The sequence below is a fragment of the Lactuca virosa genome, chromosome 1 (assembly GCF_052849685.1).
Source record: "Lactuca virosa cultivar CGN04683 chromosome 1, Lactuca_virosa_CGN04683_v6, whole genome shotgun sequence".
NCBI lineage: Eukaryota > Viridiplantae > Streptophyta > Magnoliopsida > Asterales > Asteraceae > Lactuca > Lactuca virosa.
Window position 1 is genome coordinate 133,494,675 of NC_136426.1, and position 16,050 is coordinate 133,510,724.

The following is a 16,050-nucleotide window of genomic DNA, read 5'->3' on the forward strand; positions in this document are numbered from 1 at the left end:
GGATGGAATACCCCAGGCCCCTCAACCATCGGGTTGGAATGCCCACCTACTACGAGTCCAATCATCCCACCTGGATGGAATACTCCTGGCCCACAACCATCGGGTTGGAATGCCCCCTACACTAGCAACATGCACACATAACAGGCAACCACATAACACTCTACAGAACCAACATACTAGGGCCCTATCATCCTACCGGGATGGAATACCCTCTGCTACTGCTCAACACATAACCCGCAGGTAACCTCCTACCAGCGTACATAAGGCAAGACCAACTACAGGTCTATAAATAACCACTACCCAACTACCAGGGCGCTGATCCAACATAACTAGCCATCACTTAACTATCCATTCCTCTAGGATACTAAGCTAACAGAGCATAACATCATATCATTATCCTATCTACCAGGATACTAGCAAGCATATCATCACATAAGCATAACAAGCTCTAAACAACAATTCAAAGGGCCGGCCTTGGTGCCTTAGACCCTTGAGTACAGTGAGGATAACTTACCTGAAATGAAGAACCGAACCACGGAAGCACACACCCGAAGCACTGCTCCAAACTCCAACACCTATTGCCATCAATGGACCATTGACATAAATAACCAATTACCATAACACCCTTGAAGGTCAAAGTCAAAGTCCAGGCCAAAGTCAAACTTCCTGACTGACCCTACTCGCCGAGTCAACCCGTTGACTCGTCGAGTCCTTATACTCTGAAAACTCTTAGAACACGACTCAACTCGCCGAGTCACCCCAAGACTCGTCGAGTCCAACGATCTTCGAGTCCCATTCTGTCCAACTCACTGAGTCACCCCTCGACTCACTGATCTGCGTCTTAACCATAAGAGGTTAGGGGTTCTACGACCTAACTCGCCGAGTCCAAGAACAGACTCGTCGAGTCCAAGGCAATCTTCAACAGACTCGCTGAGTTGTTCTTCAACTCGCCGAGTCCATGCACATGTTCATACAACTCGTCGAGTACACCCATGTGACTCGCCGAGTCTCTCCAGTTCTCAATCCATACAGAGGCTTTTCGAGCCATGCAGGGGCTCCAATCCATAGATCCACTCTTCTACATTCTAACCCTTACATAAAGTTGCAAACTTTACGTGAAACCAAGGAGATATAGGCCCAAAACACTCTAGGGCTAGGGTTCATGACAAAGGGGCTTTACCAACAACTCTTAGACATAAGTTTTATGACATTTTGGACCATCCCAAGCCTAGATCTGAAGTAGCAACCTCAGATCTAAGCCTCTAACTCGAAATAGCTCTCAATCATACCAAAAATCCCCCAAATCTCAAATGATAATAGATCTAGATGCAAAAGAGCCCAAGCAACAGATTATTACCTCCAATATAAGCTCCAACTGAAGTAGATCCCGGATCTACACCACTCCTTAGCAGCAAACCTCTTGATCTTCAAGCCCCTTTCCAAGATTTCCTCCTCCAAAGCTCTATTCTCTCTATTAATGGAAGCTCACTCGATTCTAGGGTTTCTGGATCTCAAAAGGGTAGCAAAGAGGCTGAGGGTGGGTTATAATGTGCTTTATATAGGGCACAACCCCCGGGATTAGGGTTTTCTCTCTTCAGAACCAACTCGTCGAGTCCAAGCCGCCGACTCGGCGAGTTGGCCACTTAAACCGCGATAGAATCCCGCTCCGACTCGGCGAGTAAGCGGACCTACTCGTCGAGTCCTTTTCCTAAATTTACACTTTTGGCCCTTCATTGAACAATTGAAATTTGGGGTGTTACATATATTTTATGCATATATCTATTAAATTTCTTTGTAGTTTATTTGTTTAAAAAAATATGTTTTCCTTGGTTTGTCACATGAAAATATGCAATTTCTGCATATAATGTTCAAGAGCTGCAGAGACGACTAATGAGGGCGGAATCGTCTTTGAATGAAAAAGTGCGTCAAAATACCACATTGAGGGACAAGGATTCAACCTAACGAACAACATACATTTTGGAGACTCATATATACAGGTATAATTAGCTTCTGGTACATTAATATTCATTAGTTTTTTTTAGTATGATTTTATTTAACTGAAAATTTCATTATAATACGATTAATTTTGGTATAATTTTTATATATTAATGATAAGATTTTGCACAATTTTTGTATGATTTAATTTTTTATTAATTTTGTTATGTTCATTATTTTTGGTATGCTTTATAATTAATTAATTTCGGAAGGAAAATCAATCTTCAAGAATCATGGCTATCTTGTTCTATAATATTGTATTCCACTTTTCCATCTATAAATCATTCATTTTGCACCTCCATATTTCGACATAAAGGATTTCCTGACGATTGCTTCAATTGTTTGGATTTCAGGATGACTTCTTTATTCATTTGGATTTTGGGACGACACCAGGTTACTTTAACTTCTTTTTACTTCTTCTGTCTCAAGTAATAACATCTTTTGGGAATGAAATATGAAGTATACTAAGCAAAACCTGTTGTGTCTAAAATTATTTGTATATTAGATAACAAAATATTGAAGTGACAACAACCAAAAACAGTTGAGTCCCTGAGCATATCAAGTCATTAAATGTCTTTTTACTTCATTTACTGTCACTTTTTTTCCTTTGTTTGATGTTGTTGCAAATTATTATGGTTTGGACCATGTTACCCTTAGTTAATAAGCCAGGAGATATCAATCTCTCCAAGAGAAGGCTAACGATGTTTGCAAGCCAATGATGAGTTTTTTTTTCTAGTTTATCAACTTAATTTCTTTTAAACACTTCAGTCTTATGATTTATGACTTTTGGGTAGTTCTTTTATAGTATGAGAATGATCAGGATGCAAGGAGTGTAGTAAAAACATAGAAATTGGAGCATTTTCTTGAAGAGACATTCCGGTTGCAAATATACTTAATGGCAACAAGACAGAAACTAATTGAGATACAGTCCAAGATTGCTCATGGCCTATGGGTCTGTTAGTGGTCTAGATGATGGATTTGGCATGAAGAAATTTGTTGGTTGTCCAGATCGAAGGAGACCTTGAAGGTGCTCTTACTTGGGATGGAATGATGCATCATAGAAACTTATCTCATATTTTTGGTGTATTTTGTAGTTTTTGGCATACTGTTTTGCTTAATTTGTATGGAAAAATAGCCAAAAATGTATAGGAAAACAAACTTTTGTTGAGATGCAAAAAGTATCCTCTTTTATCATTATCATGTTAACATCATTTTTTTAACATAAAAACCCATGAACTTAATTTATTTACTTAATTACAGTTTTTTGAGAAAAATAACAACCTGATCATATTTTTTAACATAAAAAACCTTTTTACTTCATAATAAACCGGAATAGCAACGTACTATGAGCATTATAAGAAATTACTTTATTTTCATAAGTGCCTATTTTATTTTATTAGATAAAGCAATCATTTTTTTTTATTTTAATCGAACAATGCATTAGCTTCCTTGTATATTATGTCCCACATAAATGAAAAATGTTGCATTAAAATTTTGTTACAACAGATGTGAAAAGTTTTTATATGTAGACACTAAATTGGTTCCGAATTATCTGCTAGCCTCTCATTCGATGTCCCCCTTTCCCTTCTCCACATAAAACCATTTGCGTGTTCTTTATAAAACGACAAGCTTACGAAATGAACTATTCGCTAACAAGAAACTATTCACCGCCCACTATATTTTTTAAAAGAAACATTTATCACTGAAAAACTATTTGTCGCCGCTGCTTTGCGCAGGTACACCACTAGTGTATATATATATATATATATATATATATATATATATATATATATATATATATATATATATATATATATATATTCAATTATGTTTTATTACATTACTATATTATATGTTTGTTTATGTTTATATATGTTCAATTATGTTTGTTTATCTCAGTTTCGTTTATGTTTGTTAGTTTATGTTCATTTAACATATTAATGAATATAAACGAACGAACATGAATAATGTAATTTGTTAAATGAACGAACATGAACACGAAAACTCGTTCGTTAATTCGTTCATGTTCTTTTGTTTGTTCAAATAACTTAAACGAATGAACATGAACAACCTCGTTCGGTTCGTTTACTACCGTACTTATTTCAGATCGATTTCCTAGACTTTATGGATAAAAAAGATTGCAAAGTGAGTTCTCAATTTAATAATGGTTTCTGGATGACGAAGAGTAATTAGTTGACCTTTATTATTCTTTACTCGAATTTACCCCTTTTGTATTGGATGATGAATGGGTGTGGACATCGGTGACACAAGAGTATTCATGGTTGCTCCTGCTAGATATATGATTGATGTTGTGACTTTGGTTTCAGGTGGTCAACCAACTAGTTGGAACAAATTCATGTGTCTAAGGTTGAAGGGAATGGTAACATGTTTAACATGTTGCCCCATCAAATTTTTAAGCCATATAGGATAAAGAGAATGGTAGCATAAATGTAATGAGTGGTAACATCCAAATGTTGTATTATTTTTAATAGTTTTTATTTTGAAGAAAAAAATAAAAAAAGAAAAAAGAATCACCAATCACAACCCTCTTCTCTTCTTTTCTCTCTCTTTCTCTTTCCTCTCACTGTAGGGGTGGCGAGACTTTCTTGGCGATGCTTCTGGCGTGTTTGATGGGTATGGTTTTGGCGAGTGTAGCGAGTTGGAGCCCTTAGTGAGGGTCACTCCCTCCAACCTAAAAGTTAATGTGTCAGGCTAAGGGGTATGGTCACCACCAACCTACTAGAAAAGTGTTGTCACCTATACGCCACGTTAGCTTCACTACATGTTTACCACTAACCCACTATCTATTGGAAATGGTTACCGCTCCTTTTTTTTGACATTAGAATAAATTAAAAAATAATTATTAAACAAAAATAAAAACATAAATATTAATTAAAAACATTTTACATTAATTAAAAAAACAAAAATTTAAATTCTAAATTACTTAAAAAATCATAAAAATATAAAACCTAAATTACTAAAAAAAATATAGAAAATATTACTCGTCGTCGTTGTCGTCCGCATCTCCACCGACCCCGTTTCCGTCATCCGCGTGCTCATCCTCGTTGTCGTCATTAACATCGTGTTGTTGGAATTGTCTTTGCCATATATGCTTAGTTAAATAATAACGTAGATTGTGATGTGTTTCATTGTTTTGTATTTCCAAAAGTCTTGTGAAGTATGTTGGGTTGCCGACTTGTATTACTGCAGGTGGATTAAACATATCGTCCGGAGTAAACATACAAATAGCCCTACCATCTTCTTCTATTATCATGTTATGTAAAATAACACAAGCAGTCAACACCTTCATCACTTTTGCTCTATCCCATGATCGTGTCAGATGTTTGAAAATGTGTTACTTTTGTTTGAGGACCCCAAGCGCCCGTTCCACATCCTTCCTTGTCCACTCTTGTGCTAACTTGAACAGTTTTTTTTAACTGTCGGAAATGAGTACGGCTTGACAAACATAGCGTACTCTGGATATATCCCATCACCAAGGTAATACCCATAATTATATTGATGTTTATTTACAACGTACGACATGTTTGGTGCTTACCCTGCAAAATGTCATTAAATATCAGAGACGCTCCAAGCACATTCAGGTCGTTGTTTGACCCCGCCATACCAAAGAACGCATGCCAAAACCATAGGTCATGTGAAACAACGACCTCTAGTATAACAGTCGGCACGCCAAGATTACCTCGTGTGAATTGACCTCGCCATGCATTGGGACAATTTGCCAATTCCCAATGTGTACAATCAATGCTACCAAACATTCCTGGAAAGCCATGTTTAACTTCATGTGTGGCATACAATTGTTCAATATCATTTCTAGTTGGATGTCGGAAGTATATATCACCATAAAGCTCTATAACATACTCACAAAAGAGATATGCACATTCTGGACCAGTCCTCTCAGACATTTTCAAATACTCATCTGACGCGTATGTGGCTAAGCCGTATGCCAATTGTCTAAGAATTGTTGTGCATTTTTGTATTGTACTAAAACCACGTTTACCTATAGCATCTCATCTCAATTGGAAAAACTCATAATTGTTTTCCAAATCTCTAGCTATACGTAAAAATAATTTTTTACTAATATGAAAACGTTCTTCAAATTTCGATAGGTCGTATAAACTATCAGGGGCAAAGTAATTGTAACACCCGCAGATTCGAGCTTGTCAATTAAGATATAATAAACGTTAAAAATATTTTTTATATAGAAAATTATCTAGGATAAACAATCTTAACCAAAATAATAGTTAGGGTCAACGATCGTAACCTATTTTACGTAATAAAGAAGAATTATATGAATATTATGTGTTTCATGATTATTATAATATACTAAAATAGGAAAAATCAGTTGAATCGTCCGTAAATCGTAAAAATAAGTGCGCCAAAACATATATATATATATATATATATATATATATATATATATATATATATATATATATATAGAAAGTACACGTCGTCTCGATCCCGAAAATATAAATTTCGTCAAAATCCGAATCCATATGAATTAGATATGATTTTTATAAGATATAAAAGTCAGTTGCGCACAAGGAATATGTGATGTAAAAAGCTCTGAAGAGAATGGTTGACTTTTAGCTAATGCCACAAAAAAAGTCGTACTACTCCTTAAAATAGGAATTTTGAAAAAAAGAATGCAAAAAACGGAGTCCGTATAAGAGAGTTATGATTTTAGCAAAATCATTTAATTTTGTAAAAATATGGACGGAAAATAAAGTCAAAATTAGCCGACGGAGTCTAAACAAAAGTTGTAGATATCGTCGATAGCTACGCGTGGATATAAAGAACGTCAAAAACGGAGTTCGTATGAACGAGTTATAAATTATAATAGCATATTTACGTATTATATATATATATATATATATATATATATATATATATATATATATATATATATATATATAATTAGAAAGGTATCAACGATGCGGTCGTTATAAGACTAGTGTTGAGTACTTTCGACATTAGTTTAGTACAAATATCGTTAAATCTATATAAAATAATATTATAAAGAGTTGTTTAGTCGTTTATTTAACTTTAAGGTCATTAAGTAACTATAGAGTGTAGTTTTTAAAAATTCAATTACTATAAATAAGAGCCTCCATGCTCTCATATTTCTTGCACCATTATCTTGATTCAAGAGTTTTTCTCTTCTTATCCCCCGAGCATTTCGGTCCCTAGTGATTCGACTTCTCTTTGTGTAGTTTTAGTATAGACGTATAGTAAGGTGAGCGCTGAAGCGCTACAAGAATCTTTCTTAGAAAGATTCAGCGACGAAGTTCTGTCCCTGCAGAGCCCGACTCCTAGCTAAAATCCCCTTGTAAGTAAGTTATGCTTACCCTACTTTAAGTATGGCTTATGTTTAAGTTTATTATCGTTATTATGAACTTATAAACAATATATGTATTATAAAATATAATATGCAAAGTGTTATTATAATATCTTTTAACTACTCGCGGTACGGGGAATCCGGTTTGAAGGGCCGCCTGGGTTGTTGGATTTCAGAAGTGCTATAATGCCAAAATGGTCCTGCCCTTCGGTGTTTCATGTCTGGCCCCTGTCTGTACATAGTGGTTGAAAAGTATTGTTTAACACTTATAAAAAATTATTGCTCGTGAATAGTCACAATAAATACTAGACTAAAATCTAGCGGTAATAATACTAGGTTTCGTCGAAGGAAAATAGAATTGTTAGAAGCGAAGCGCTGCCCGAGTTGGGAATTGTCACTTTAACAAGTGAGTGCATAGTTACTTTCATCTTACATATAGATATGAAATATTTAATATAAATTACGTTATATGTGTGCATATTATCTGTGTTCTTGATATCTATACTGGATGAACCAAATATACATGTTTTACTTTATTTTAATTGTATATGTATAAAAATATTGGGTAAAGATGGGTAGATGAATGATGAGAGATGAAAGATGATATAGATGAACATTGGAAGCTATGGACTTAGTGCCATATAGATGAACATTGGCAGCTGCGCCACAACCTGTAGGTGTTTTTGAACTACGTGTTCACCAGATGTACTCTAAAAATCCTGGCAGCTGCGCCTAAAGGATAATATTGATAGTTGTGTCTATCTTTTGAACTATGTGTTCGCCAGATGTATTCTAAAAACCCGACAACTATGGACTTAGTGTCTTATAAGAGGACATCGATAGCTATAGACTTAGTACCCATTGGATAGTATAGGCAGCTGTGCCTAACCGATAACATCGACAACTATGGACTTAGTGCCTGTTGGATAAACCTTGGCAGTGATTGACTTTCTGCCTATTCTTTAGGACAATCCTTAGGAATGAATGATGAATAGATGATTCTTAGGAAGATTCTTAAGAATAAGGAAGATAACGGGGATGGGAAATTGAGTTAATTGTTTGATGATTAAACAAAATAATTATATTATTGTGGGTTGAAAACCCTATGTACTCACCAGGTTTCCCAACCTAACCCACTCAGTTATTTGTATCACATGTGTCGATATGAAGCTACATTACACTGAGAGATTAATGGAGATGTAAATCGCTAGTGTAAATGAATGTAAGGTTTGTTTATGCTTATGTTTTTGTATTGACGATGACATCCCAATGTTTTAAAATGCAAAAAATACATTTCTTCGGAAATGCTTTGATAACGTATTTATCATGTTTTTTTTGGAACAAATTCCGCAACATATTTCTTTAAAAGATACTATGATTTTCAAAAATAAAGCATAAACAAATCGGTCTTTTCTGGCCATGAAAATGGGGATGTCACAGTTGGTATCAGAGCATTAGTTTAAGCGAACTAGGAATAAGGATTTATTTCTAGACTTAAACTTAGAATGCTAAACGATGATCGTGAGGAGTGTGTCTAATATATTTTAGGTAGTACACCTGAATAGACACAAGTACTAGCTTCTTTAGGGAAGATGCCTAAAATGCTTTTATGTGCTAAATGATTTGTGATGCTTTATGATGCCATTATTTGATTGGATCTATGGTCTGTTGCCGACCGGATCAGGAAATTTTATGTGTTCAGATTTCTAAACGTTTAATTATGGTATTAGAACTGGCATATAACTTTTCGGAGAAATAAGGAGATTTATACGTCTATCGTAAATAAAGCTTTCCTATCTAAATTCTCATCACTGCACACCGAACGTTTAATTTAGTGTATAGATCGACATGGTGAGAACTCGAAGCGGACTCGGAAACACTAATGGAAATGTTAATCAGCGGCCTGTGATTGAGCGTGCACTAGAGGTAGCAGCTGCACCCGAGCCAATCATGATAACAGGAGTCCAAGCAATGATTCGGGCTATGATGGTCGAACAAAGGGAGGAGATGAGGCAAATGTTTATTGACAGGGATGAACCTACTATGCCCGTTGAACAGCCTGAACTGAATGAAGGTCAGTAAGAAGAAGGAAACTATAGTAGAATCGTTAGTCAAGATGAACCGTCAGTGGTTAGGGGAGATAACCAAGACGAAGGGATTGAAAGAAACAGATACAAGTACAAAGACTTCACGACTTGCAAAACTTCAACTTTTACTGGTAAAGAAGACCCAATCGGGGTTATGGACTGGATCTCTGAGATGGAACTAGCTTTCATAACATGTGGTTGCAAAGGCAAGCTACAAACCACTTATGCAGTGCGTCAGTTTAGAGGTGGTGCTGTTCATTGGTGGAACACTTTGGGAAAGATCATGAGCCCCAATGAGCCACTACAACTGCCATGGGCGGAATTCTTGGTACACTTTAAACGCAAGTTCTGCTCAGCCCAAAACATGCTGGAACTAGAAAACCAGTTTCTGACGTTGAAGATGGGCGATATGTCCATTGATGAATACACTAATGCCTTCACAGACAAGATGGAGTTTGCTTTGCGCATTGTCCCTGATGAGCTGATGAAAATCGATAGGTATGCAAAGAGACTAACATGGGAGTACACTGTGTCAGTACGCCTTTCTTTAAATGAAAATTAAAAACATTCATGGAAACAGGTTCAAACTAAAACATTAATACAAACATAGATAAATTCAAATGCTAATGTAATAGCCATATTAATACAAATATAGATAGAAACATTAATCCTACATTCCTACGAATAATACTTAATACATTTTAAAAACATATAAATTTTTTATTAAAATTCTAAACAGGTTGGCGGTCAACCCGTATGTTTTTTGACAAACTCATATATGACCTGTTTAATAAACATGTTAGCGGGTTGGCGGGTTGACGGTTTGAAAAACTCAACCCAAACCCGTTTATTTCGTGTCGTGTCGCGAATCGTGTCAAAAATTGTCAGGCCTAATTGTGTTGGGCGGACAATATGATACTTACTGCATATAAGAAAAAGGTTTTATCACTTTATGTGGTTAGTTGTGCAATTACATGGATAATTTGGACTTTTCGGCATGCTATGTTGTTTGCCACAACCACGTCTACAAAAGATGAGTTATCTGATAAAATAGTGACTTGATCATATTTTTGGTTTCCTAGTAAATATCGACATATCATTATGGAAAAATAATCCATTGGGGGCTTTGGATTACAGACCCATACTTTGATTTTATGATTTGTAATATTCTAGGTCATTGTTATTATTATTTTTTTTAATTTGTTGATAAAAAATCATATTATTATTTATGTGAAGGTGGAAAGAGTAAACATAATGACTTCTACTTTCTAAATAAAAACAGAAAAGGCTAGAGGACGATGTGAAATTGATATCGATGGTTTCATTATTGCCTTATTGGACATATCAAGATCCAGGATCTCCATTAATTCTTTCAAATAGAGGTACGTAGTTGTTGAGGGTAATATGGACATATTGCTCACAATAAAGAAAAATAGATCCATTCAAAGTAAATACGCCAATTAGAATTACAAGAGTAACATGGGTTACTCAAATATAAAATGTCAACACGATCGGGGTTGGTGAGACATAAAAAGACAATGTTACCCTTCTCAACAACCCACGCCACCAACCGTAGAACATTTTTGCAATTGGATAATGACATTATGATGACACAGTTGGCTCATAAAATGGTGGTCTTAAGGTCTTCAAGGTCAAATATCAAATGACCAATTAGGACACCAACAATATTGGACATGCAAAATATATACCATTGTTATTTTATTTTTTTGTATTTTAATAAATGTTTATATAAAAATATTGATTAGGATGAACATACGCAAGAGGTGATATGCACGTACGTACATGTTCTTTTTTGGAATATAAAAAATGTCAATGCTTACACATAATCTTTTATAATGATAATATATAACGATCGAGGTAATAAAACTTCAATTTGCATTTATATCACTTAGATAATTGTGTATAGTTCTGGAGAAAAGCTTTTATTAACAAGGATACACAACGAAATTAGTCTTGGTTTGCAACCAAATTTGTACTAATATATGCATTAGATCAACAATATGGCTGCATAAATTAACAAGGATATGTTCGGAATGCTGTTTTTTTGAAGCTTCTAGCTTTTAAGAAAAAAACTAAAAAAAAAAGTTTCATTTGATAGTAGGAGCTTCTAGTTAAAACAAAAAATTCTAAATCTAAAAGTTATTTCAAGTAGTGTTTAATAAAAAATTCTTTTATAATTTTGCATATTGACTTCATTGTATTTTAAAAAAAAATCAATGACATATTTTAGATAAGTAATTTTATGTAATTTTACATGTTTTAAAAATTTGTAGCTACTTTTATCTAAAAAAACACTAAGTTTACACAAAATTCTAATTTGGCACCATATTTTTTTTCGTCTCAAAATTGACATTGTGTTTTTCAGTTTGTTACAATTTTGACCACGTGACCGGTCAACCCGGTTACCTGCTGACATTGCATGATGACATGTCAGTTTTGATGACGTAACATGCTGACGTGTCAAAATTGAATTTTTTCCCCACAAAAGACAGTAAGTTTTCACTTTTTTTGGTTTTGTGTTTTTCAGTTTGTTACAATTTTGACCACGTGACCGGTCAACCCGGTTACCTGCTGACATTGCATGATGACATGTCAGTTTTGATGACGTAACATGCTGACGTGTCAAAATTGATTTTTTTCCCCACAAAAGACAGTAAGTTTTCACTTTTTTTGGTTTTGATACTAAGTTTAATTTTTTTTTTTCAATTTTGACACACTCTATTTTTCTATTCCAAATCAAACATCAGTTTTCCAATTTTGTTCAATATTGATCATTTCCCATTTGAATCCGTATACATATTTTTTTAATATATCTTAAACCATATAAATACATTTTTTTTCATTTAAAAACCATATTTTTATATAAATACAAGTTATTATTATTATTATTATTATTATTATTATTATTATTATTATTATTATTATTTATTTTTAACATTCAAACCATAATGGTATGTATAAATATGTATTAGTTATATAAAAACCGTATTTTATATTAATTGCACAACTTTAAAATGACTTTGGAGGTTTGGAGGCGTGTAGTCGATCAAGGTCCAGATGTCAGGTTTGGAACCCGTAAAATTTTCACATCTTATATCATATTCATAATATTATTAGGTGCATCTTGTATCTCATGGTGTGACTCCCATTAAATCATATTTTTAGCTCAAATTTTTCAAAAATATTTATGAATTATAAATATCATCATTATTCCATCTATTTTAGTATTCTCATTAAATTTTGATATTTCGTTTTATATTTCCCACCTCTTCTACAATGCTTCAAATGAACCTTAGATCACTACAAGAAAAATTCAATTTAGCTACGGAAAAATTCCATAGCAAAAATCTAAAATTTTGTAGCTAAAGCTGAATAACTACGGAATTCGCTATGTAATTTATCAATTAGACTCCGAAGCTATATTTTCTTGTAGCAAAATGTTTAGCTACAGAATTATAATTCCGTAACAATTTTGTTATGACAGTTTCTACGATATCTATTTCGTTGCAATTTGAGTTCCATAGCAAATTCTGTAGCTACTGTTCCGTAGCAAATTCTGTAGCCGTCTTTTCCGTAGTAAATTCTGTAGCCGTCTGTTCCGTAACAAATTTCGTAGTCATCTGTTCCGTAGCGAATTCCGTAGCCGTCTGTTTCGTAACGAATTCCGTAGCCGTCTGTTCTGTAGCGAATTCCGTAGTTGTTTGTTCAGCAACAATTTCGTAGTTGTTTGTCTTGTAGCAATAGGTCCCAAAGCAAATTCATTATGATAAATTTTTCAACAACATTCAATTTTCCAATTATATTTTTCATAAAAACATATAAAAAACATAAAAACATATAAAAATTTTCCAATTATATTTTTCATAAAAACATATAAAAATATTTTCCAATTATATTTTTCAATTATATTTTTCAATTATATTTTTCATAAATTTAATAGTTACATCAATTTTATAGATATATGATATCATCGAAAATTCTTCTACAAGGTTTTCTAATCATTAAAACTGAATATTAATCACAAATAGAGTCAAGCAGTTTAGATTTGAACCGCCACGTACACACAATAGACGATTTCTCCGATGGCATCTCGTCATACAAAAGTCCAACAGAGAAGAATCTTTACTGTAGCCAGCTTCCTGCATGACTTTGATTAAAACTTCCTGAAAAATTAAGATGAAATTATAAAAACTTGTTGGAGGGTGAGAATATTTCTTATAAAAACAATTGAATGGAATATGAAGCATGCCTCTCTTTGCTTATCTGACATGAATGAGCCACTCAAATCCCGCAACACCTCCATTATGTCATTGAAAGTCACCTTGCCATTATAATCTGATTCGTATACTTTGAAGATGCTGTAAGATTATGTGTTTAAAAGTGTTAGATCATATCAAAAGATTTCACTAAAACTTCAAGTAAGGGAAAATTATAAAACTTTTAAAGTTGCTTTGACTATTGAAAAGATGATACTACATATATAAATCTTTAGATCAGATGGAAATTAAATCTAAAAACAAAGAACTCAGCCAGATTGTTTCTTAGTTTCAATCAATGTAAGAATTACAAGATCCCTAAATACATGATTGTGATTAAAGCTTACGTTTAATCTTCTAAGGCATGCTTGCTTTAGGATTAAAAGCTGACAAGATTATCACAAAGTCCTTAAAGTTCAAACCATCCACCATCTTAAGCCATCTCTGTAAAGAACCATAAAGCAAAAGGCAGGCAAATCGTCAAACACCTTCTAGGCATCCTAAAATATCATAAAATTGAAACCGAGTTCTAAACCCAAAGAATTTTCGATAAAACAAATCATCATGAAAACTTTATAAGCATGTCATACATAACAAAGTAAAGACACCGATTGAAGATTTGACTTATACTAGGAGAAAACAGTTTTGACCATATTTGTCTAGTCAAAATCCACAATTTGCATCAAATGCAATCAAATTAACCAATAAAAACTTGAATCTAGCTGCGTGTTTGGATCGGTAGAGTTAACAAGATCAATAGATCCTTCAGGTCATTGGATGATAGAAAGAGAAAATGGAGGAAACAGAACAGAGAAGAATGTTACCTGGTAGGGACGAAGACGATCAAGAAGAATCTACCGATTGAAGGAGCAAGCGGCAAACGATAGAGCAAACAAGAGTGAGAGGAGCTCCCTATAGAGCGAATTCCGATCGATAATGGCAAAAATGGAGACCGGGGGAAACCGCAGAATGACGAATAAGGAATTAGGTCAAAATAATGAGCTAAATTCCCGCCTACAAAATAATTCAGTGGTTGACTAGTCAAAATTCAACACGAATATCTATTTCTTTAATCCATTTGGTGATTTCATTATACACGTTAGATGATAATTAAAGATTTTTTTTTTTCATTTTAAGTTTTAACACATATTTTCTTACATAACCTACAAGTCCTTCATTTATAGAACGAGTAGATAATAAATATGTATATATTCCAAAAATCTATTTTATTTAAATTTAAAATTTATTAGAATTTATTTTAGTAGTAGATTTTTTTTGATAAATTTGTCAAAATTGCACCAAAGAGAATATGCTTATTTTTGAACGAGGTCATGTGAATTCACAGTAAATCCTTACCTTACTTGCATCTCTTAGAATTCCATTCGGTTAACACAACACCGAATGGAATTCAAGATTTCAATTCTTAGTTATCTATGGAATTCAAGATTCCAATTCGGTTAATCAATCATCAAGTATTACATAGAGCAAATTACATTTTTAGCCCTTAACTATATCTTGTTTTTGCAATTTTGGTCGTTTTCTAATGTTCTGTAAGACTGTAACCTTCTAGGTCCTTGCTACAAGTAGAATAACTATATCTTCTCAAAAATATATATTTTTGTTAATCTTATGTAATATATATCATGTGCTCATACTAATTATGGAGGGTTGGAAAATACGACACTTATTTAGGTAATTGTAGTAACATTTTTATATAAATATTGTAATAAATTTGTTACAGAAGATCATTTATTAAAATTAAAAAAAAAGAATTAAAAAAATTAAGAAAAACATTAAGGGTAAAATAGCTATGAAGTTTCATTAAGTAACAAAGTAGCTACATAACTTAGTTCCGTAGAAATTTTTGTAACAAAAGAGCTATGAATTTTTCCACCGTAGCAAAATAGCTATGTAAATCAGTTCTGTAGCAAAATTCCGTAACATAATAGCTATGAAATTTCATTTCGTAGCAAAATAACTACGAAAATCATTTTCGTAACTAAATTTCGTAGCAAAATAGCTACGGAATATCATTATATAGCAAAATAGCTACATAATTTAGATTCGTAGTAATTTACGTAGCAAAATTGTTACGTATTTTAATTCCGTAGCAAATTCGGTAACAAACTAACTACAGATTACGATTCCGTAACAAATTTCCGTAATTAGTTATAAGTTTGCTACGAAATTTTATTTCGTAGAAAATTTTGTAACAAAAAATCTACAGAAAGTCATTCCGTAGCATATTACGTAGCAAAATGACTATGGAATTTAATTCCGTAACATTTTTCCGTAGTTATTCATGATTTTTCTTGTAGTGGATGCAACATCA

At 33.4% G+C, this 16,050-nt stretch overlaps 1 long non-coding RNA gene across 1 annotated transcript; it reads right to left on the bottom strand.

Moving 5' to 3' along the window:
- Positions 1–13,394: 13,394 nt before the first annotated feature.
- On the bottom strand, positions 13,395–14,713 carry LOC145106698 (uncharacterized). Its single transcript, XR_013707634.1, has 4 exons — positions 14,543–14,713; positions 14,066–14,162; positions 13,712–13,820; positions 13,395–13,625 (listed from the first exon to the last, which is right to left on the bottom strand). It is a non-coding gene; the product is annotated as an uncharacterized LOC145106698 (long non-coding RNA).
- Between the last annotated feature and the right edge of the window lie 1,337 nt (positions 14,714–16,050).